This window comes from Triticum aestivum, chromosome 6D, assembly GCF_018294505.1.
Source record: "Triticum aestivum cultivar Chinese Spring chromosome 6D, IWGSC CS RefSeq v2.1, whole genome shotgun sequence".
NCBI lineage: Eukaryota > Viridiplantae > Streptophyta > Magnoliopsida > Poales > Poaceae > Triticum > Triticum aestivum.
This window is the reverse complement of record NC_057811.1, coordinates 125,753,274-125,779,115: the sequence shown is the minus strand read 5'-3', so window position 1 is coordinate 125,779,115 and position 25,842 is coordinate 125,753,274.

The following is a 25,842-nucleotide window of genomic DNA, read 5'->3' as shown; positions in this document are numbered from 1 at the left end:
GTGCAAGTTCTCTCAACAATAATAACATAATTGGATCATATAACTATCCCTCAACATGCAACAAAGAGTCACTCCATAGTCACTAATAGCGGAGAACAAACGAAGAGATTATGGTAGGGTACGAAACCACCTCAAAGTTATTCTTTCTGATCGATCTATCATAGAGTTCGTACTAGAATAACACCTTAAGAGACAAATCAACCAAAATCCTAATGTCACCTCAAGTATCCATGGGTATGATTATACGATATGCATCACACAATCTCAGATTCATCTATTCAAACCAACACAAAGTACTTCAAAGAGTGCCCCAAAGTTTCTACCGGAGAGTCAAGACGAAAACGTGTGCCAACCCCTATGCATAAGTTCACAAACGGAACCCGCAAGTTGATCACCAAAACATACATCAAGTGGATCACGTGAATATCCCATTGTCACCACAGATAAGCACATGCAAGACATACATCAAGTGTTCTCAAATCCTTAAAGACTCAATCCGAAAGATAACTTCAAAGGGAAAACTCAATCCATTACAAGAGAGTAGAGGGGGAGAAACATCATAAGATCCAACTATAATAGCAAAGCTCGTGGTACATCAAGATCATACCATCTCAAGAACACAAGAGAGAGAGAGATCAAACACATAGCTACTGGTACATACCCTCAGCCCCGAGGGTGAACTACTCCCTCCTCGTCATGGAGAGCGCCGGGATGATGAAGATGGCCACCGGTGAGGGATCCCCCCCTCCGGCAGGGTGCCAGAACAGTGTCCCGATTGGTTTTTGGTGGCTACAGAGGCTTGTGGCGGCGGAACTCCCGATCTATTCTGTTCCCCGATGTTTTTAGGGTATATGGACATATATATAGGCGAAAGAAGTCGGTCAGGGGAGCCACGAGGGGCCCACGAGTGTGGGGGGCGCGCCCAGGGCGGCAGGCGCGCCTCCCTGCCTCGTGGCCACGTCGAAGCTTCCCTGACGTCTACTCCAAGTCTCCTGGATTGCTTCCGTTCCAAAAATAACTCTCCCGAAGGTGTCATTCCGTTTGGACTCCGTTTGATATTCCTTTTCTTCGAAACACTGAAATAGGCAAGAAAACAACAATTTGGGCTGGGCCTCCGGTTAATAGGTTAGTCCCAAAAATAATATAAAAGTGTATAATAAAGCCCATAAACATCCAAAACAGATAATATAATAGCATGGAACAATCAAAAATTATAGATACGTTGGAGACGTATCAGCATCCCCAAGCTTAGTTCCTGCTCGTCCTTGAGTAGGTAAATGATAAAAACAGAATTTTTGATGTGGAATGCCACCTAACATATTTATCAATGTAATCTTCTTTATTGTGGCAAGAATATTCAGATCCATAAGATTCAAGACAAAAGTTTAATATTGACATAAAAATAATAATACTTCAAGCATACTAATTAAGCAATCATGTCTTCTGAAAATAGCATGGCCAAAGAAAGTTCATCCCTACAAAATCATATAGTTTGGTCATGCTCCATTTTCGTCACACAAGAATGCTCTCATCATGCACAACCCCGATGACAAGCCAAGCAATTGTTTCATACTTTAGTAATCTCAAACTTTGTCAACCTTCACGCAATACATGAGCGTGAGCCATGGATATAGCACTATGGGTGGAATAGAATATGATAATGGGGGTTGTGTGGAGAAGATAAAAAAGGAGAAAGTCTCACATTGACGCGGCTAATCAACGGGCTAGGGAGATGCCCATCAATTGATGTCAATGCAAGGAGTAGGGATTGCCATGCAACGGATGCACTAGAGCTATAAATGTATGAAAGCTCAACAAAAGAAACTAAGTGGGTGTGCATCCAACTTGCTTGCTCATGAAGACCTAGGGCATTTGAGGAAGCCAATCGTTGGAATATACAAGCCAAGTTCTATAATGAAAACTTCCCACTAGTATATGAAAGTGACAAAACAAGAGACTCTCTATCATGAAGATCATGGTGCTACTTTGAAGCACAAGTGTGGAAAAAGATAGTAGCATTGTCCCTTCTTTTTTTGGGGGCCTTCATTTTTTTATTTGGCCTTGCTCCCTTTTTTTATTTTTTTATTTGGCCTTTTTTTGGCCTTTCTCTTTTTTTATTGGGACAATGCTCTATTAATGATGATCATCACACTTCTATTTATTTACAACTCAATTATTACAACTCGATACTAGAACAAAATATGACTCTATATGAGTGCCTCCGGCAGTGTACCGGGTTGGGCAATGAATCAAGAGTGACATGTATGAAATTTATGCATGGTGGCTTTGCCACAAATACGATGTCAACTACATGATCATGCAAGGCAATATGGCAATGATGAAGCGTGTCATAATAAATGGAACGGTGGAAAGTTGCATGGCAATATATCTCGGAATGGCTATGGAAATGCCATAATAGGTAGGTATGGTGGTTGTTTTGAGGAAGATATAAGGAGGTTTATGTGTGATAGAGCGTATCGTATCACGGGGTTTGGATGCACCAGCGAAGTTTGCACCAACTCTGAAGGTGAGAAAGGGCAATGCATGGTACCGAAGAGGCTAGCAATGATGGAAGGGTGAGAGTGCGTATAATCCATGGACTCAACATTAGTTATAAAGAACTCACATACTTATTGCAAAAATCTACAAGTCATCAAAAACAAGCACTACGCGCATGCTCCTAGGGGGATAGATTGGTAGGAAAAGACCATCGCTCGTCCCCGACCGCCACTCATAAGGATGACAATCAAAGAACACCTCATGTTTCAAATTTGTCACACAACGTTTACCATACGTGCATGCTACGGGACTTGAAAACTTCAACACAAGTATTTCTAAAATTCACAACTACTCAACTAGCACAACTTTAATATCGCTATCTTCATATCTCAAAACAATTATCAAGCATCAAACTTCTCATAGTATTCAATGCACTTTATATGAAAGTTTTTATTATATCCCTCTTGGATGCCCATCATATTAGGACTAAATTCATAACCAAAGCAAATTACCATACTGTTTAGGACTCTCAAAATAATATAAGTGAAGCATGAGAGTTCATCTATTTCTTCAAAATAAATCCACTGCCGTGCTCTAAAAGATATAAGTGAAGCACTAGAGGAAACAACAAACTACTCCGAAAGATATAAGTGAAGATCAATGAGTAGTCGAATAATTATGCAACTATGTGAAGACTCTCTAACATTTAAGATTTTCAGAGCTTGGTATTTTATTCAAACAGCAAGCAAACAAAAGAAAATAAAATGATGCTCCAAGCAAAACACATATCATGTGGTGAAAAAAATATAGCTCCAAGTAAAGTTACCGATGAACGAAGACGAAGGAGGGGATGCCATCCGGGGCATCCCCAAGTTTAGGCTCTTGTTTATCCCTTAATATTGCCTTGGGGTGCCTTGGGCATCCCCAAGCTTAGGCTCTTGCCACTCCTTATTCCATAGTCCATCAAATCTTTACCCAAAACTTGAAAACTTCACAACACAAAACTCAACAGAAAACTTGTAAGCTCCGTTAGTATTCCAACTTATTTTGATAAACCCAAGTCTTCCCAAAGGTTCTACTCCCTACGTTCCTAATTGTAAGTCTTTTTAGAGATTCCACCACAAACTACATACAGATGTATATAGACATATTTTGGAGTGTAGTTCACTCATTTTGCTCCGTATGTAGTCCATAGTGGAATCTCTAAAAAGACTTATATTTAGGAACGGAGGGAGTACTTGGCACAAACACTAATTAAACATAAAACCACATCTAACCAGAGGCTAGATAGATTATTTATTACTAAACAGGAGCAAAAAGCAAAGAACAAAAATAAAATTGGTTTGCCTCCCAACAAGCGCTAACGTTTAACGCCCCTAGCTAGGCATGATGATTTCAATGATGCTCACATAAAAGATAAGAATTGAAACATAAAGAGAGAATCATGAAGAATATTACTAGCATATTTAAGTCTAGCCCACTTCCTATGCATAGGGATTTTGTGAGCAAACAACTTATGGGAACAATAATCAACTAGCATAGGAAGGCAAAACAAGCATAACTTCAAAACTTTAAGCACATAGAGAGGAAATTTGATATTATTGCAATTCCTACAAGCATATATTCCTCCCTCATAATAATTTTCCGTAGCATCATGAATGAATTCAACAATATAACCATCACATAAAGCATTCTTTTCATGATCTACAAGCATAGAAATTTTATTACTCTCCACATAAGCAAAATTCTTCTCTTTCGGAATAGTGGGACTATCATAAGAAACTCGAATACTATAAATTGTTTCCACATTAAAAGAGTAATGTTCAGAAAAAGGGTAATCATAATCATGACAAGTTTTATAAATATAATCATCACTACTTTTTATAGCATAAGTATCATCACAATAATCATCATAAGTAGCAACTTTGTTCTCATCATAATCAATTGAAACCTCTTTCGAAATAGTGGATTCATCACTAAATAAAGTCACGACCTCTCCAAATCCACTTTCATAATTATCACAATAAGATTCAACATCCTCCAAAATAGTGGGATCATTACTTCCTAAAGTTGACACTCTTCCATACCCACTTTCATCAATATAATCATCATAAGTAGGAGGCATGCTATCATCATAACAAATTTGCAAATCAAAACTTGGGGGGCTAAAAACATCATCTTCATTAAACATAGCATCCCCAAGCTTGGGACAAACATTAATTTCAGCAAATATATTCTCAAACTTGTCATTCTCATCAAACATAGCATCCCTAAGCTTGGGCCTTTTCATATCATCAGCATAATCACTCTCATCATTAATAGTATGGATAGCACCAATAGCATAGCAATTATCATCATCACAATGAGTAATAGGAGCAACATCATTAGGGAGGGATACCTTTTCAGCTTTGCTTCTCCGTCTTTTCTTTTTCTTCTTCACATCATGTGTGGGTTTAACCCTCTTTTTTGAGCTCCTTATTGATGAGATTGGTTGAATAGAAGGCTCCTCCTCGTTACCTGATTCATCATAAGAAATAATAGGAGGATATCGGGAAGCCTCTTCCCTTTCATTAGTATTCTCTTCATCCTCTATTTGTTTTCTTTTCTTTATGTAATTGGCAATATGAGGATTTTCAATGCAATTCACCGCACAGTACATAAAAAATTTCTTCTAGATCAATATCGAGGAATTTCTCAAGGTTATATTCTGGAATATGCTTAGTTGTACGTTTCATTTCTTCATAACCCAAAAGCAAACTAAGATCATTATGATGTGCAAGGGAAATCAAGTCATCACAATTTTTGGACACGATTCGATCATGAAACAATTTGCATTTGAGATTTAAATGACCATGTTCATTGCAAAGTTCACAAGTATGGTGAAGAAATTTCAAAATTTCAGCACAAACATCTAGCCTTTCTTGCAACCATTTAGTTTCTAAATACTTATGCCTCTTGCAAAATCTATCTTCCCTATTTGGTGTGTACTTGCAAACTCTATGCACTCCACAAAAGTTGACATGCTTATAAGACACATTTTCATCATGACTGGTGCAATCATCATTGGTACTATGGATATTCAAAGAGTTCATACTAACAACATTGCAATCATGCTCATCATTCAAAGATTTAGTGCCAAACATTTAATTGCATTCTTCTTCTAACACTTTGGCACAATTTTCCTTTCCATCATACTCACGAAATATATTAAAAAGATGAAGCGTATGAGGCAAACTCAATTCCATCTTTTTTTGTAGTTTTCTTTATAGACTAATCTAGTGATAAAACAAGAAACTAAAAGATTCAATTGCAAGATCTAAAGATATACCTTCAAGAACTCACCTCCCCGGCAACGGCGCCAGAAACTGCTTGATGTCTACTACACAACCTTCTTCTTGTAGACGTTGTTGGGCCTCCAAGTGCAGAGGTTTGTAGGACAGTAGCAAATTTCCCTCAAGTGGATGACCTAAGGTTTATCAATCCGTGGGAGGCATAGGATGAAGATGGTCTCTCTCAAGCAACCATGCAACCGAATAACAAAGAGTCTCTTGGGTCCCCAACACACCCAATACAATGGTAAATTGTATAGGTGCACTAGTTCGGCGAAGAGATGGTGCTACAAGTGCAATATGGATGGTAGATATAGGTTTTTGTAATCTGAAAATATAAAAACAGCAAGGTAGCAAGTGATAAAAGCGAGCACAAATGGTATTGCAGTGCGTTGAAACAAGGCCTAGGGTTCATACTTTCACTAGTGCAAGTTCTCTCAACAATAATAACATAATTGGATCATATAACTATCCCTCAACATGCAACAAAGAGTCACTCCAAAGTCACTAATAGCGGAGAACAAACAAAGAGATTATGGTAGGGTACGAAACCACCTCAAAGTTATTCTTTCTGATCGATCTATCATAGAGTTCATACTAGAATAACACCTTAAGACACAAATCAAACAAAACCCTAATGTCGCCTAGATACTCCAATGTCACCTCAAGTATCCATGGGTATGATTATACGATATGCATCACACAATCTCAGATTCATCTATTCAAACCAACACAAAGTACTTCAAAGAGTGCCCCAAAGTTTCTACCGGAGAGTCAAGACGAAAACGTGTGCCAACCCCTATGCATAAGTTCACAAACGGAACCCGCAAGTTGATCACCAAAACATACATCAAGTGGATCACGTGAATATCCCATTGTCACCACAGATAAGCACATGCAAGACATACATCAAGTGTTCTCAAATCCTTAAAGACTCAATCCAATAAGATAACTTCAAAGGGAAAACTCAATCCATTACAAGAGAGTAGAGGGGGAGAAACATCATAAGATCCAACTATAATAGCAAAGCTCGCGGTACATCAAGATCATACCATCTGAAGAACACGAGAGAGAGAGAGAGAGAGATCAAACACATAGCTACTGGTACATACCCTCAGCCCTGAGGGTGAACTACTCCATCCTCGTCATGGAGAGCACCGGGATGATGAAGATGGCCACCGGTGAGGGATCCCTCCCTCCGGCAGGGTGCCGGAACAGGGCCCCGATTGTTTTTTGGTGGCTACAGAGGCTTGCGGCGGCGAAACTCCCGATCTATTCTCTTCCCCGATGTTTTTAGGGTATATGGACATATATAGGCGAAAGAAGTCGGTCAGGGGAGCCACGAAGGGCCCACGAGGGTGGGGGGCGCGCCCAGGGGCCACCTCGAAGCTTCCCTGATGTCTACTCCAAGTCTCCTGGATTGCTTCTGTTCCAAAAATAACTCTCCCGAAGGTTTCATTCCGTTTGGACTCCGTTTGATATTCCTTTTCTTCGAAACACTGAAATAGGCAAGAAAACAACAATTTGGGCTGGGCCTCCGGTTAATAGGTTAGTCCCAAAAATAATATAAAAGTGTATAATAAATCCCATAAACATCCAAAATAGATAATATAATAGCATGGGACAATCAAAAATTATAGATACGTTGGAGACATATCAGCCCACAAGATTTTGAGGACACTAGTGGGCCGACCCGTTAACAGGCTGCCATGTTTTGGGCCAAATGCCGACCCATATTTGATCCGGTCCATTAATAGTCTGCCACGTTCTGGGCCTAATAAAGGCCCATATGAGATCCGGCCCGTTAATAGCCTACCACGTTCTGGGCCATATTACGGCCCAGATTAGATCCGGCCCTTTAAGAGGCTTTGGGCTAAATTATGGCCCATATCAGATTCGGCCCGTCAACTGGATGTTGTGCTTTTGGGCCCACTTGAGGCCCGGTCAGGATTTCAGTTTGCTAAAGGCCCATTTAGTAATACAGCCTGATATTAGTTTCGGCCTGTTAAAGGCTCGTTTAACAATTCGGCCCTATATTTATTTCGGCATGTTAAAAGCCCATCATATAGTTGGGCCTAACTATGGCCCGCTTTGCATCCGGCCTGCTCACAGTCGATAATCTGATTGGACCAAACCAGGACCAAGACAATTTTAGCCTGTTAACGACCTGTGATGTGATTGGCATGATCATGGGCCGGGGTCTATTTCAGCCTGCTGTCGGCCCGTGAGCTGTTCGGCACGTTTCAGGCCCAACCTACTTTTCAGCCTTCTAAAAGCCCATTGAATTTTCTTGCGAAAATAGGGCCGACAGTTTACTCGGCCTATTAAAGGCCCGAAACTACTAGTGGGCCAGTTTACATTTAGGCATGTTAACGGACAGAGATGACTGGGCCCATGATGCGGATCATACATAGTGATTTGCATGACGGCCCGATTATGTACCATAAGTTTACGGTTTGGCCGGTTTACTGCGAAGACAGGATATATATACAGTAAAATAACTGCAGCATCGTGAATAAGAAAAAACCTAGACTATACAATAAAGAAATTACGACATTTTACATCCACTGGGCATCAAAGTTCGCCATTATGATAATAAAGCACAAACAGACAGCAGATTACATACACAGGGCACCAAAGATCGCCACCAGTGCAAATAAACAGGCCGACAAAATAATATACAAAACCAACAGCACTTCAATAGAGTTCAAGAAAGGTTAGCCCTGCTCGGGAGCTGTAGCGCAAGCATCTGAGCAAGCTGATGAGACTGCGCTTGTTTGACACTTATATCCTCCTGATCTGAAAGAGAAACAAGCAGACAGATGACAGGTTTTGCACACATAAGTATCAGTGCTGACAATTCATCACATTTCTTATTGACGAATAAAGTGTCACAGTTTAAAATAGCATTAACACAATATGGTATTGTTCAGGTTAAGACATGGCAGGAAATGACATTGTGAAGGAGTTTGCAGCTTCACGAAACCACTGGATTACAGATCAAGAACTCATAAGTATCAATGGTTAGTGTGTTGTCAATTTATCCCATTTCAGATTGGCAAATAAAGAGATGGTTTAAATAATAGTAGAATGATATGACATTGTTCATAGTTAAGACATTGCAGAATATGCCATTGTGCTGTAGTGGGTAGTTTCACCACACCACTGGATTACGGATCAAGAACAGAAGCATACATGCATTGCAAAAGAAGATCACTTGCTTTGTATAGTTTAATTTACATGGTATAAAGAAGGAACTTGGTTGTACAACTGAAAACTTAAATTGATAAGGACAAACTTTTGTTTATGAACTTCATAATAAACTTTAAACATGCAATTTGATGCAAACACCAAAAATAAACAGCTGTTGCAGTCATGCCTAACCAAATATACACAACAAAGTTTGAAGGCTTGAGAAGGACAAACTTACATTAGTGGTGAAGACTGGCTCTATAAAGCCCTTGTCCATGCTGATGGGGGGCAATTCAAGAAGTTTACCACAGAATCTTCTTCATAAGCATTGCTTATTCTAATTTGTTAAGAGTAAATATAGATGTGATAATATAAGAAAAATGGAGAATAATTAAGATAATATGAAGAGTGATGCTACATAACCAAGTAGCTATAAATGTAAGTACAGCGATACAGGCAAAAGGTACAGCCAAGAGCAATGCAGAGCTAAACTTCTTTGGTACCATCGGTGTTATCCAACCTTATGGTAAGAGTAAATATAGATCTGATGTGTAGAAAATGGAGGGCAAAGGAAAATAACCTACAGAGTGATGGTACATGAACAACTAGCTGTCAATATAAGTACACTGATAAAGGACAGCAGGTACTTACAAGAACAATGCAGAGCTAAAACTTTTCATTGGCATTGGTATATTCTACATTAATGTAACCATTAATACAGATCAGATAATTTGGAGCGAACAATTGATAAGCAAGCTATCATGCATACTGCTGTCACATAATGAACCAGGTATGAATGCAAGTACAGTGATACAGGACAACATGTACTAACAAGAGCAAAGCAGCGGGCAGCATATTTGCGATATCCTATCGTCCTTTTCAAACCGGAATTCTTCTTCGAGCAGATTTCCTGCAAAAGAGATCCGTAAGGCACATGCGCAAAAGTAGAAGTTCAAATTGTCATGTGATATCATAGACATTACCTCATCCTGGGAACGAGACCAGTGCATAACAAGGTTTTTCCATTCAATGTCTTCTAAATTTAGCACAGGAGACTTCACCGGAAATTCGTTTATAGACTTGCCATCAAAGTGGGATTTCCTCAGGTAACACCGATACTGCTGCAATGCTTCCTTGAAAAGCACAAGCAAGCTTTGCTTTTCATGACTATCCAGATTGACCCTCGCCTACTTACAACAATGTAATGTAAATCATTGATGTGTTCGATCAGCAGAAAACAGGAAAATAATCACCATGAATAATAGCACTTACACGTAAGTGGGACAGGAATATGTAAAAATGGTGTTTGTCTTCACTATAATCTTCCCATGATGGGAATATATGCACGTAGTCCCTAACAACATTGAAAGCATTATCTTTTAAACTGGGAATAACTTGAATGGGGTTGCAATCTGCAGGAATTGGCCGTCTCTGCAGTTGGGATAGGTCTTCGGCCGGTGGACTTGCTGTACTTTTTGCTGGAGTGGGATTTTTCTGTGGTACGGCTGGTGCTATGGCAACTGAAATTGGCATACCTTTTGCTTGAGTACAGGTCATGTGTGGTGGGGCTAGTGGTGTGGCCAGTGAAGTATGGGTACAGTCTGCTGGAGTCAGTCCTATGTTTTGTGTCATTGGTTGTAGAGCCAATATAAGTGGGGTGCTGTCTGATTTCTCCGGCACCACCACGTCTTTCAAGGACTTTGCTGGTGCTCCTTCAGGTTCGGCAATCAACCTTTTCCTTTTTGATGTCTGATGCACAAGAACATCATTTGAGTGGAAAAACATGGTATGATGACAGATGGAATATGTATTGATAATGGATGGGCATGGCATCTTGACATATATCATGAGTAAACTAAGCAGATGGCGGTGCAACAAAGTAGAAGAAATGCAAGACACCTTATGCAAGATACACGCAATCAATAAAACCTTGCCAAATTAGAACAGGCACCTTGATGGGTGAACAGGACAGGCCATGTGCCTTTGACTCCTCGAGGTCAGAATAGTCATTAGGATCATATTCTGAACAAGAATCTACAGGTGGGGAGCGTATGAGTTTCATTGCATGCAGAATGGCACTCAATGCCTTGGTGCCAATTTTGTAAGTCGTTGCAGTGTTCCACAATATTCTTCTGATGCGCGGATTCTGATATTCACTGTGATTACATATAATATCTGAGAAGCATGAAAACATAAATAGTAGTGAGATTATCTTTGTAATGCACATGATATTCTAATATAGGGACGCCCTGTAAACCCTTGTGTGCTATCACTGGATTCTGATGAGAGAGCCCATGTGTGCTGTAATATGGTGCGTACATTAATATAATCTAGCACAAGTACACAAAAAAATAGGCTCCAGAAGTAAGGATAGTTGGCAGATGATAGGTTCATAATATACTGTATAGAGAGTTTATTGCCAAACCATGACAACAAGAGCATACAACAACTAGGCGGATCGTAGTGTACATAAAAGGGGTACACCATAACCAGGATATATAAATCGGGAAAGTGGAACTGGCTGGAAAATATGGTGTTGTATTGCCGCTACTAATTGAAAGCCTATCGATCACGTATAGGCCAGCTCTATCAGCTGTTGACTGCAGATGTCCCTGCTCCCCTTCCTGACAAGGAACATACTGTACGTACTAAATACAGAATAACAAAAGAGGAACATGTTAAAGAACAGAAGAGGAAGCATATTCTTGAGGTTCCGCTTCTTTGCATACAATGTTGGTTGCCCACTCATGATGAATCACAACGCCCAAAGAAATGCAATTCTATGCTGTCTCTCTATATGTGGCCACATGCATTTGGAAAATCAAGTGGGAGCATTACCTGACCAATTAAATGTGTGTATGTTAACTAATATCCGTGTCATATCACAATTCGTATTTGAAGAAGTAAGCTTTGGACTTATGATTGGTGTGTTGTTTAGCTTCAAGAGTGGACTGTTGCTAGTGCGACACAAAGCAGCTACACAAATCATAGTGTAGATATAACGGGAAAACCGTAAGCATCACAAGTAAAATCAGCAAAGTGGAACTTGCTGGAAAAATAGGCTACTATTGCCGGTATGGCTAGAAAGGCTTCGGATACCAGCTCTCTTCAACTAACGGTGCGGTACTGTTAATATCAGTGTAACTCTCAAAGGCGACATAGCTCCCCGCATTTCCTTGCTAATCTTATAGGATTCAAGTGGGCAGGCCACTACAATTCCTATTGCTATGTTTACAAAATCCTACGAATCAAAGAGGCCAGAAGAGTTGAAAGTGTCCATCACAACCGACCGAATAGACCTCTACACTGCAAATGTCCCTGCTCCTCTTCACTACAAGGAACATACTGTACTACTATCATACTCCCTCCGTTTTCCAAAATATAAGTCTTGGTAGAGATTTCCACTATGGATCACATACAGATAGATGTATACAGATACATTTTAGAGTGTAGATTCACTCATTTTGCTCCATATGTAGTCCATGGTGGAATCTATACAAAGACTTGTATTTAGGAACGGCGAGAGTACTTATTAAAGAAGAACAGAAGAGGAACATGCTAAAGAAGAGCAAGCAGATTTTGGATAATAAAATGTTCGTTGCGCAGTGCCCACACATGACGAACCAGAGCGCATTAAGAATGCAACTCCCTGTTGTCTCTCTGTATGTGGTGCACGTGCTTTTCGAGAGTAAAGTAGGAACATTAGCTGACCAATTAAACGCTATCTATTTTAGTAATATCAGCATCATATCAGATTTGTATTTGAGCAACAAGTTTGGAATTATGAGTGGCATGTTGTTTAGCTTGATGGATTCAGGAGCAGTGCTAAGCAGCTACGATGATGGTACTGAATATAAAGGAATGTCTGCATGCAAGTCGCGTGACTTTTGTCATTTGGGTCAGTCGACCATTTCAGGCGGTTGGATGAAGATCCTACGTCTCCTAACCCTCTTCTTCCTTGTCTCTGATCCTTCCCATACAGAACACCGCACGGGCCGCCGGCCAAACCACCGGCCCCGACCCCCCCCCCCGCCCTCCCCTGAACCGCCCCCACCACATGTGTTCCTCCACCACCCCATCCCCATCCCCGCCCCCACCCGCGTCGAGTTTTCTTTGTTTGGCAAGGCCCCACCACCGCCAGGCCACCCGCCCCCCACAACCACCATCCCCACCCATGCCCCTTCCTTCACACCGACGAACTCCGACGAGCTCTCAAAAATTGACTGACCCAATTTTGAAATTTAGTCTACTGTCATTTAACTAGTGTGGAATATAAAAGGGGAACCCATAAGCATTGCGAGTATAGTGTTGAGCGCGCCATGGAGGATTTCAAGGTGCAAACCGGACAAAGGAAACTTTGCAACCAATGTTTGCTTTCAACCAACAAGTAAGTGATGGACAAGAAATCAGAGTAAAGCAGTGGCGCTCTATTTTCTTGCCGCGATAAATAAGTTGAGCAGATACGAAAGAGTATCGCCTCTGGTGCGGCGCCGTGTATGCATCTGCTGAGAATTTGACGGTGCTGCGGTAGCGATGGCTGTCGGCGGCGTGGAAGCAGATCTAGGAGGGTAGACGGTGGCTGCGGGGGAAATATCCCGGCGCGGTGGACGAGACGGTCGTAGGAGCGGTGCCGGCAAGGTGGACGACAGCGGGGATGAAGCGAGAGGACGGGATGCAAGGATCCCGGTCCGAAGCCATGGATGAGAGAGGCCGATCTCTTGTACTGGACGACGGCGTCGGGGTATCAGCTCCGGCATGGTGGAGGAGGACGGCGGTGGATGGGGTGGCGGATGGAGGAGGCTGGAGTGGAGAGGGTGTTTTGGCGCCCAAGGAGTACGAATGGGGAAATGGAGGGAGAGAGGAAGGGGGAACCATGTCTTCAGGGCGCGCTTGTCTCAAATGCAAGGAAATTTACAAACTTAGCCCCCGTTTAAAATTTCCTACATCACAACAATATTAGTCGGTTGGGGATAGGGCGGTAATCTCGCATACACCGAATATTTGCCGACGAGAGTTTGTTATGGCGCCCACCGTTTATGAATCGGGGAGGGAGTCAATTTCGGCCGAGGAGACACTTTGTTTTGGCGCCCACCATGTATGAATACGGGTGAGAGGCGGTTATGTCATGTTTGAGTGAAATTACAAACCTACCCCCATCGAAACCTATAGAAATAGAGCCGATAGGCTTTGCGTGTCAGGGATAGGCAGTAATTTCCATCTCGCAGATTTTGGTTTCGGGCGGTTACTGCGACTTTCCTCGCTTCGTTCAAATTTTTGCAGAGCAAGAGTGCATGTTTACCGTGCCAACTCAATTCGAATCCAGTTTGTATTCTATTTTTGTTTGGGCAGGATCCACTTTCGGTTGGAACAAAATTCTATATACAACATTTTTTATATATACTTTCAAAAGCACAACAAAGAATTCTGCTCCTTTATATATAAAATATGATTTACAAATACAATGATCTCAAAATCATAAGGTTGAATTCAAAAAATTTAAACCAAATTATGTTCTACTAAAATGCATGGATCAGTAATATCTACATATTAAATAACGTAGATGCGCGTGAATTCATATGAGTATGCATGTTTGATAGATCAATTTTTGTTCGAGTATGAATTACATGTATCATCATCTCGAATTCAAATATTTGAATCCCATTTATGTTGACATTTTCTATACATGCAACTAAATATTTGAATCTCCTTTCACGCCCATCTCTCTCGCATGCTCCTTCATGTAGCTATCACTCTCTTTTCTCCAGCTCACCCGCACGCTCACTTCATGTTTCTCCTATTTTCGTAAACATGGTCTCTCGACATCTCCCTTGAGAAGTGTCACACTCTCCCTATCATTATACATTACATGGTTTTCATTATCTCTCACGTCTCTACCGTTCTCTGGTATCACTAGGTACCTAAGCTTTCTTTTTCACCGCCACACACACACTCTCACTCGTCTTTCACTTTGTATTTCTCCCTATAGGGTTCTCTCACACACCCTATATCTCTCTAGATATGACTCATACCACTAAAATTATTCTCTCCCGCAGACACAACATTTGTTGCGGTCTCCGTTCCGTCTCCATCCCGGTTATAAAACTGACATTATTCATTTGTTTACCAATTAGACAAACTCCCCCTCTCTTTCTCTCTCTCTCTCTCACACACACAACTCCTGCTTCCACTCCCCTTCCCGACTACCGTCTCTGTCTCTCTCTCACACACAAAACTCTCGCTTTCTCACCCCCGACTCGTATTTCTCTCACAAACATTGATCGACTAGCCTCCAGATAGGTTTATACACCCGCACACTCGTGCTTCCACTATCGCGTACATGTCTCTATCACGCTCCTTGTATCTATGTAGATTTTGCGTCCCTTCTTGAGACACGCCCTCTCGATCATGCACACACACATTATCGCCTCATTTTAAGCTGATACCTCTCGCACACACACTCTTTGTGTCTTTGTCACACACGCACTCTGTCCTCCTCCTCTCTCCCTCTCTCTCACACACACATGGGCTTTTTGCAACAACTAGCAAGATGCCCATGCGTTGGACAGAACATCAAGATGCATTTGTATGAGTAGTTTATCTCGTGGGTGAAAAGGATGAACGAGGGAAGGCCTTATTTGCAAATATGGAGAGGGGTGTGGGTATTTTTTTGCAAAATTTCCATAGTTTCCTTCCTATCCGTCAGATATAAATCGGACGGCCTATATTGCGGGATGGCAGGCACACCATCATCACCAACTCTGTTTTTTATCTCTACTATTAGAAAAAAACCGAGTTGGTGATGATGGTGTGCCTGCCATCTTGTAATATAGACCGTCCGATCTATATCTGACGGATAGAAAGCAAACTATGACAATTTTACAAAAGATACCCGCACCTCTCTCCACATTTACAGATAAGGTCTTGCCTCGTTCATCCTTATCTCCCACAACCCCATTGCTGAGCAATTAAAAAAGGAAGTCTCTGGAACAATCTGGCATGGTGGCCGCTGCCGGCGCCGTCCATCCCCATGCCTCCGCCCAGTCCGACCACCAATCACCACTACGCCCCACTCCTCCTCACCTTATCTCTCATCTTTCTCGAGATATCATTTTTTTGATGAAATTCTCGAGATACCATTTTTCCGATAAACTTCTCGAGATATCATTAGTTTTTACACATGGGATTACTCCTGCATGGGTCAATCACAATAGGTGTTTTGTAAAAAAATGCATCTTGATGTTCTGTGCAATGCACAGGCATCTTGCTAATAAGAGTAGAAATTAGAGATATACCACTTCTCGAATCTTGAAACCAACCACATTCCTCCCTTATCTCATCAAAACCGCCAAAGGAATATATTTTGAGTGAAACATAACATATTTTTAGTGATATACGTATTTCAAAACTAGACTCTTTTTCTATCAAATCGGTGAATATGTATTAATCTACTTTGATCGTGTGGCAACGCATTGGCACATTGCTAGTTATTACTACTGTATACGAAGAGAAGAGGCGCACGCACGCAGTCGGTCTCTCGCTATCTCGCACACATGAGAGTTACGTAAAGGCACCGTAAACAAATAAACCCTAAAACCCTAGGTGCACGATTGCTGCATGCGCGGGTACCGGGTACGTGGTGGAGCGCACCTTTGTAGGAATAGTCAGCTCGCGTGATAATTTGATCCGTAGGAATGGTCGGGACCACAGGTGAACAACCTGGAGGCGGTGGCTCACCAGTCGCCACTGATCGAGTAGCCACGTTTAAAATATCATTTTTTAGTGGGGTAAGAGTTCTGATTTTCAATGGTGCATTATAAGTACTAAGTAGATTTTAGAATGATTGGTATGGAGCGAAAATGGAATTCATAACTACTACCTCCGTCCTGGTTACTAGTCCCCAACGTATTTTGGGTCAAAGTTTGTCCACGAATTTTACTTGTAAAATGTGAATGGAAAACGAGATTTTGTTATACCCAAACAAAAAAGGACTGGAGGGAGTGATTGCTCTGACACGGACGCGACCTCTCATAGCGCAGGCATTGAACCAGCGCGCCAGCCAAGGGGGCCCCACTCGCTGCAGGCCAGGCTGAACACGCCTCCTCGCCGCATGCAACCGGCTTCAGACTGCCCCGCCTGCCTCCATTGAATCTGCGCGTGTGCCGGCAACACGTCCTTCCACGAGTCGGCCGACATTTTATAACACAGCGTCGGCTGGCTCCTCTCGTCCACTCGCTATTTAAACGAGGCCATACACCTGGCAAGAACTGCACCACACCGCTGCTCCCCATATCCTCCTTGCACCATTTTCTCCACACTCTCCATAGCATCCGGTGACCAGGAAGACGAGTTCTCCGGCATAAAAGCCGGCTGGGTGCCCCGACAAGCTAGGCAACTCGCTACCCCACCTCCCTCCCCGCCCCAGGCCGTCAGTACCATGGGCGAGGCTACAGGCGGGCAAGCGGAGGAGCAAGCCGCCGCTCCAAGCTGGCCCCTGGTGCATCAACTCAATGCTCCAAGCCTGCTCGCAAAGGAGTGGCCAGTTGCTGCACGCCGGCACACGGGGGACCATGGCGTCCAGTGCACCGTGGTTGGCCGCGCCATCCGATGCAAACATTGGCGGAACCGCAGCATGCTGGCGGAGGTGGCCAAGACGTTTGCGGTCACCGCCGACACCGAGGAATAGTAGACCACGGGAGCCGCCGCCGCTCTGAACCCACGAATGCTACGACCACCGCGTTGTCGGCATAGACACCCGGTGTGTTGCCCAGTTTGGCTCAAAACACCATGGACCCCAGCCGCGGCTGACATTAGAAATTATACCTGCTTCCAGAAGTTATTCGTGATTAGTCAAAAAATTACCAAAAGATAATTTATTACGCATGGTCTTGACTTGTTGTGCTCGCACTGGTAGTACGAACTAGAGGTTTTTCTTTATTTATAACTCTCCTCACATTTTTTGGCTTTGAAGTGAATCATGGTTGTGGACATTATCTATGAATGTGCAGATATCTGTGAAGATGAGTTTGATGTGGAAGTTGAACTTGGAATGTTGGGATTGCGGGTGAACTATACCATGTCCAATGCTTCGTTTATTACTGTTTGGAAAGTAATTGCTGTTATTACATGACCCGAAAAAACTTTATTTTGTGCCACATCAGTAGATGCACGGACATCACAACAGGCATGTTGACTGGATAAACATTTGAACCTAGCTATTATGAAGGAAATTTTGTATTGACAACAGTTTTAGATAGTGGGAGACGCCTAGCCTGCTCTGCCTCTGCAAGCTTCTTTCTGGCTTCTTCCACTCTTCTTTGGCTTGGGTGAAGAGAGCATTTGATTGCTCTTTTCGCTTCTTCAGGAACTCAGCTACATTCTCAAGGGCTGTTGCACGCTTACTTTCAGCCTTTACTAGAGCCACGAGGACACGAACAAATGATGACTCCACCTGGCTTGTGCTTAATTGATACGTCTCCAACGTATCTATTATTTATGAAGTATTCATGTTGTTATTTTATCATTCTTGGATGTTTTACAACCATTTTATAGCAACTTTATATCATTTTTGGGACTAACCTATTGACCTAGTGCCCAGTGCCAGTTGCTGTTTTTTGCTTGTTTTTTACATCGCAAAAAATCAATATCAAACGAAGTCCAATCACCGCGAAACTTTTTTGTGGATTTTTTATGGACCAGAAGGAACCCAATGGGCCAAAGAAGCACCTTGGGGGTGCCTCGAGGGGGGCACAACCCACCAGGGCACGCTAGGCCCCCCTGGCGCGCCTAGGTGGGTTGTGCCCACCTTGGTGGCCTCCCGCACCCCTTCTTTGCACTATAAATTCCCAAATATTCCGAAACCCTTTGGGGTTACCCTAGATCAGAAGTTCTGCCGCTGCAAGGCTCTGTAGCCACCGAAAACCAATCTAGACCCCGTTCCGGGACCCTGCTGGAGGGGGAAATCATCTCCGGTGGCCACCACGATGAGGAGGGAGTAGTCCACCATCAGGGATGAGGGTTTGTACCAGTAGCTATGTGTTTAATCTCTCTCTCTCTCTCTCGTGTTCTTGAGATGTCACGATCTTGATGTATCATGGGCTTTGTTAATATAGTCGGATCATATGGTGTTTTCCCCTCTCTATCTTGTTGTGATGAATTGAGTTTTTCCCTTTGATATTTCGTTGTTATCGGGTTGAATACTTTTATGGATTTGAGAACACTTGATATATGTCTTGCAATTGAATACTCGTGGTGACAATGGGGTATCGTATTGATTCACTTGATATATGTTTTGGCACTCAACTCACGGATTCCCGAGGTGACATTGGGGTAATCTATGCATAGGGGTTGATGCACATTCTTGTCTTTGTTTCTCCGGTAGAAATCTTGGGGCACTCTTTGAAGTTCTTTGTGTTGGATTGAGTATTATGAATATAAATTTTCTTTGGTGTTATTTTAGTACGAACTCTAGGTTAGATCGAACAGAAAGAATAGCTTTGTGTTATTTTAGTACGAACTCTTGAATAGATCGAACGGAAAGAATAACTTTGAGGAGGTTTCGTACCCTACAAACAATTTATTCTTATGTTCTCCGCTAGATAGGAACTTTGGAGTGATTCTTCATCGCACTTTGAGGGATGGTTATATGATCCAACTATGTTAGCATTGTTGAGAGTTTGCACTAGCGAAAGTACGGACCCTAGGACTTGTTTTCAAGCATTGCAATACCGTTTTTGTGCCCGTTTACTATTTGATACCTTGCTGTTATTATTTATTCAGATTATAAAAATATATTTCTACCACCAATATTACACTTTTATCACCATCTCTTCGCCGAACTAGTGCACCTATACAATTTGCCATTGTATTGGGTGTGTTGGGGACACAAGAGATTTCTTGTATTTGGTTGCAGGGTCGTTTGAGAGAGACCATCTTCATGCTACACCTCTCACGGATTGGTAAACCTTAGGTCATCCACTTGAGGGAAAATTGCTACTGTCCTGAAAAACTCTGCGCTTGGAGGCGCAACACGTGTCTACAAGAATAAAGTTGCGCAGTAGACATCAAGCTCTTTCCCGGCACCATTGCCGGGGAGGTGAGTGCTTGAAGGTATATCTTTAGATCTTGCAATTGAATCTTTTAGTTTCTTGTTTTATCACTAGTTTGGTTTATAAAAAGGAAACTACATAAAAAATGGAATTGAGGTTGCATCATATTATTGATCATCTTTATAATATCTTTCTTGAAAATGATGGTTCGAAAAATGGTGCTCAATTCTTAGAAGAAGAAGTCAATAAAATGTTTGGCACAAAATATTTGAATGATGAGCATGATTGCAATGTTGTTAGTATGAATTCTTTGAATATCCATGATGCTAATGATATGCAAAGCTACAAGCTTGGGGATGCTATATTTGATGAATATGATATTTTTACTCCCCCAAGTTCTTATGAGAAAATTTATTATGATGATTGCATGCCTCCTATTTATGATGATTATATTGATGAAAGTGGATTTGGAGAGGACATGACTTTATTTAATGATGAATCCACTATTTTGGAGGAGGTTGCAATTGACTATGAAAACAAAGTTGCTATCTAAGATGATTATGGTGATGACATGTATGCTACAAAGAATTATGATAACCATGAAACTTATCATCATGATTTTAATTTTCAATCTCATGATAGTTATTTTGTTGAGTTTGCTCCCACTACTTTTCATGAGAATAAATTTGCTTATGTGGAGAGTAGGAAAATTTCTATGCTTATGTATCATGAAAAGAATGCTTTATGTGATAGTTATATTGTTTAATTCATTCATGATGTTACTGAAAATTATTATGAGGGAGGAACTTATGCATGTAGGAATTGCAATAATATCAAGTTCCTCTCTATGTGTTGAAACTCTTGAAGTTATGCTTGTTTTGCCTTCCTATGCTAGTTGATTCTTGTTCCCATGAGTTGTTTGATCACAAAATCCCTGTGCATAGGAAGTGGGTTAGACTTAAATGTGCTAGTCATATGCTTCATGATGCTCTCTTTATGTTTCAATTCTTATCTTTTATGTGAGCATCATTGAAATCTTCATGCCTAGCTAAAAGGCATTAAAGAAAAGCGCTTGTTGGGAGAAAACCCAACACTTTTACCTACTGTTTTTGTGTGTTCACATGATTATGCTACTGTATTGATCGTGTTTTATTTCTTTTGTTTCAATAAAGTGCCAAGTAAAGCCTTTGGGATCATGTTGGGTGATAGTTGATTTGATCTTGCTGAAAAACAGAAACTTTTGCACTCACGAAAATAATTCTTATTTTTTTTATAGAAGAGTGCTTTTGAGTTTATTCTTTTTGCATAAGTTTAATATACAAATTTCTCACGTGGTAAAATTTGTTTCATAATTTTTGGAGTAGCAGAACTATGGTAGTTATCCAGATTACTACAGGCTGTTCTGTTTTTGACAGATTCTGTTTTCAACGCATAGTTTGCTTGCTTTCTAGTTTCTATGGCTTATATTGCTCAATATAAATTGTGGAAATGATATGATAAAGTAGGCATTGTGTGAGAACAATTATGAATCTTGTCTTTGACAGTACCAAAGTGAAATGCCTTGCTCTTTATTATACTAACCTATCTCACGAAGTTTTGTTAAGTTTTGTGTGATTGAAGTTTTCAAGTTTTGGGTGAGATATCGATATGAGGAGAATAAGGAGTGACAAGAACCTAAGTTTGGGGATTAACAAGGCACCCCAAGTTAATATCCAAGGAATATCCAAGCAACTAAGCTTGGGGATGCCCCGGAAGGCATCCCCTCTTTCGTCTCCAACATTATCGGTAGCCTCACTTGGAGCTATGTTTTCATTCGTCACATGATATGTGTTTTACTTGGAGCGTCAATTTATTTTGTTAAGAATTTACTTGCTGTTATTTATAATAATGTTTTGCATCTTTTATTTCAATAAAAATGTCAAGGATAGCCTTTACCATGCTTATCTTGCAAGTATACATGTTGCTGTTTAAAAACAGAAAGTTTATCGATGTTGCAAAAATTCCCAAGGATAGTAAGAGTGTGATAAAATGTTGAAACTTTTTGCATAATGAGCTCTGATAAATTTTCTACAGTGTGGTAGAATTTCATAATTTTTTGAGTTGAATAAGTATTGATACTCTTACATTCTTTACAGACTGTACTGTTTTGGCAGATTGTTGTTATGTTTGCATATGTTTGCTTGTTTAATGATTCTATTTGAGAATAGGAGTATTAAATATGCAGAGGTATTTAGTATGCAATGTTGAATAATATTTTTAGTGATTTTCTACAGTAGATAATGATAAGATTTATGCATTGGTTTATACTAACTTATCTCACGAGTTCTTGTTGAGTTTTGTGTGGATGAAGTTTTTAAGATTTAGTGAAACCGTGATATGAGAGAAATTAAGGAGACACAAAAGCTCAAGCTTGGGGATGCCCAAGGCACCCCAAGATAATATTTCAAGAAGTCTCAAGCATCTAAGCTTGGGGATGCCCCGGTTGGCATCCCACCTTTCTTCTTTAAGAATTATCGGTTAGTATCGGTTGAGCCTAAGTTTTTGCTTCTTCACATGAGTTGTGCTATCCTTGAAATGTCATTTTGTTTTGTTTTGCTTTCTGTTTTAATAAATTACTTAGATCTGAAAGTTTTTTTTATAAGAGAGAGTCCTCAAATAGCTACATATTTATTTAACTACTCACATGATCTCCCCTTATATCCTTTTGGAGTAGTTTGTCATTTACTCTTGTGCTTCACTTATATCCTATGAGTAAATTGTTGAATAAATTGAATATCATGAAATTGAAATCATATCATGCCTAGTGGTAGCTTCACATTGGGTTTAGAAAGTGAAATCTTTTGAGGCTTGGCAATCACAATATTGGTCATACAAGCAATTCATGAATAATTAGTATAAGGAAGAGAACTTTCACATGAAAATACACTATCTTGGAAATATTTTGTGATTGTGAGCCCCCATCAAAATATTATATGCCAAAATTGTTAACTTTGGACAAGGAAGACAATGTAATGGTTTATGTTTGCTCATATTCACATAGAAGTTATATTGTCATAGATCCTTCAACATGTGGTGCTTGCTCCCCATCTTTGATAGCCAAAAATTCCACACCAAGTAGAGATACTACTTGTGCATCCAAAAACCCTTAAACCCAAATCTTATTTTCAAGAGTCCACCATACCTACCTATATGCGGTATTTCCGTGCCGTTCTAAGCAAATTTGTATATGCCATCTCTAATTTTCAAAAATAAATTTCTCTTTTGTGTGCTCGTACCGCTTGCGAGGCGGTGAGGGGTGGCCAATATTTTCCATGCTAGATGTGTTATTCTCACGATGAGTGTTTATTCACTTGTCATTGCACAAGAGTAAGGCAAAGGTTTTAGGGATGCCCAGTCCCAAAATGCAAAAATGAATTTACTTTATGTTGTCAAATAATAAATTCCTTGGAAAGTGTTGGTATGGAGGGCACCCGTGGATACGTCTAGCCATGGAAAGTGAAAGTATGGTGGAAAAAGGAATAAACTTTATTTTCTGTTTGGGAACCGCCTATGATATATGTAGCATGGAAAGTGTTGGGAGCTCTAAGTCGTTTTCGTTGGTTGGAAAAGTATGTCTCTCAAAATGTTTTTATCTCTCAATTTTTGCTTTGAGCTCTGGCATCTCTACAAATCCCTACTTCCCTGTGCGAAGGGCCTATCTTTTACTTTTATGTATTTACTTTCATGCAAGAGTCAAAGTTATTCTCTCTATTCCTTTTTATTTTTCTCTTTTGGTAAGCATCATGTGGTGAGGAAAGATCTAGGCACATATGTCCGGTTGAATATGGGTAGCATGAGTTATTATTGTTGACATCACCCTTGAGGTGAATATGTTGGGAGGCAAAACAATAAGCCCCTATATTTCTATGTGTTCGGTTGAAACGTTTTGCTCATGAGTATGCAGTGAGTGTTAGCAATCATAGAAGACTATATGATGGTTGATTATGTGGAGCTCTTACTTAGACTCTATTGAATAAGATGAATTGCAATTGCTTGGTGACTAAGAACATAGGTTGTTGGGTTTCAAGAGAGTTCATTGTTGTACCTTAACATGTGAATTGGTTGCCACTAAAACATGAGAAATTTTATGAGAAAGAATTGTTGTTATGATGCTAGGAAAAGTGATTGAAATTTTCATTGATTAAACTTATGCACTTTGCTAGCATTCACACTTCATAAATTATTTCTTTTATCATTTACCTACTCGAGGACGAGTAGGAATTAAGCTTGGGGATGCTGATACGTCTCCAACGTATCTATAATTTATGAAGTATTCATGTTGTTATTTTATCATTCTTGGATGTTTTAGAACCATTTTATAGCAACTTTATATCATTTTTTGGGACTATACTATTGACCCAGTGCCCAGTGCCAGTTGCTGTTTTTAGCTTGTTTTTTACATTGCAGAAAATCAATATCAAACGAAGTCCAAACACCGCGAAACTTTTTTGTGGATTTTTTATGGACCAGAAGGAACCCAATGGGCCAAAGAAGCACCTGGGGGTGACCCGAGGGGGCACAACCCACCAGGGGCGCCAGGCCCCCTGGCGCGCCCAGGTGGGTTGTGCCCACCTCGGTGGCCTCCCGCACCCCTTCTTTGCACTATAAATTCCCAAATATTCCGAAACCCTTCGGGGTTACCCTAGATCATGAGTTCCACTGCCGCAAGGCTCTGTAGCCACCGAAAACCAATCTAGACCCCGTTCCGGTACCCTGCCGGAGGGGGGAATCATCTCCGGTGGCCATCTTCATCATCCCAACGGCCACCATGATGAGGAGGTAGTAGTCCACCATCGGGGCTGTGGGTTTGTACCAGTAGCTATGTGTTTAATCTCTCTCTCTCTCTCTCTCGTGTTCTTGAGATGTCATGATCTTGATGTATCGTGGGCTTTGTTAATATAGTCGGATCATATGGTGTTTTCCCCTCTCTATCTTGTTGTGATGAATTGAGTTTTTCCCTTTGAGATTTCATTGTTATCGGATTGAATACTTTTATGGATTTGAGAACACTTGATATATGTCTTGCAGTTGAATACTCGTGGTGACAATGGGGTATCGTATTGATTCACTTGATATATGTTTTGGCACTCAACTCGCGGATTCCCAAGGTGACATTGGGGTAATCTGTGCATAGGGGTTGATGCATGTTCTTGTCTTTGTTTATCCGGTAGAAATCTTGGGGCACTCTTTGAAGTTCTTTGTGTTGGATTGAGTATTATGAATATGAATTTGCTTTGGTTTTATTTTAGTACGAACTCTAGGATAGATCAAACGGAAAGAATAGCTTTGTGTTATTTTAGTACGAACTCTTGAATAGATCGAACGGAAAGAATAACTTTGAGGTGGTTTCGTACCCTACAAACAATTTATTCTTATGTTCTCCGCTAGATAGGAACTTTGGAGTGATTCTTCATCGCACTTTGAGGGATGGTTATATGATCCAACTATGTTAGCATTGTTGAGAGTTTGCACTAGTGAAAGTACGGACCCTAGGCCTTGTTTTCAAGCATTGCAATACCGTTTTTGTGCCCGTTTACTATTTTCTACCTTGCTGTTTTTATTTATTCAGATTATAAAAATACATTTCTACGACCAATGTTACACTTTTATCACCATCTCTTCGCTGAACTAGTGCACCTATACAATTTGCCATTGTATTGGGTGTGTTGGGGACACAAGAGATTTCTTGTATTTGGTTGCAGGGTCGTTTGTGAGAGACCATCTTCATGCTACACCTC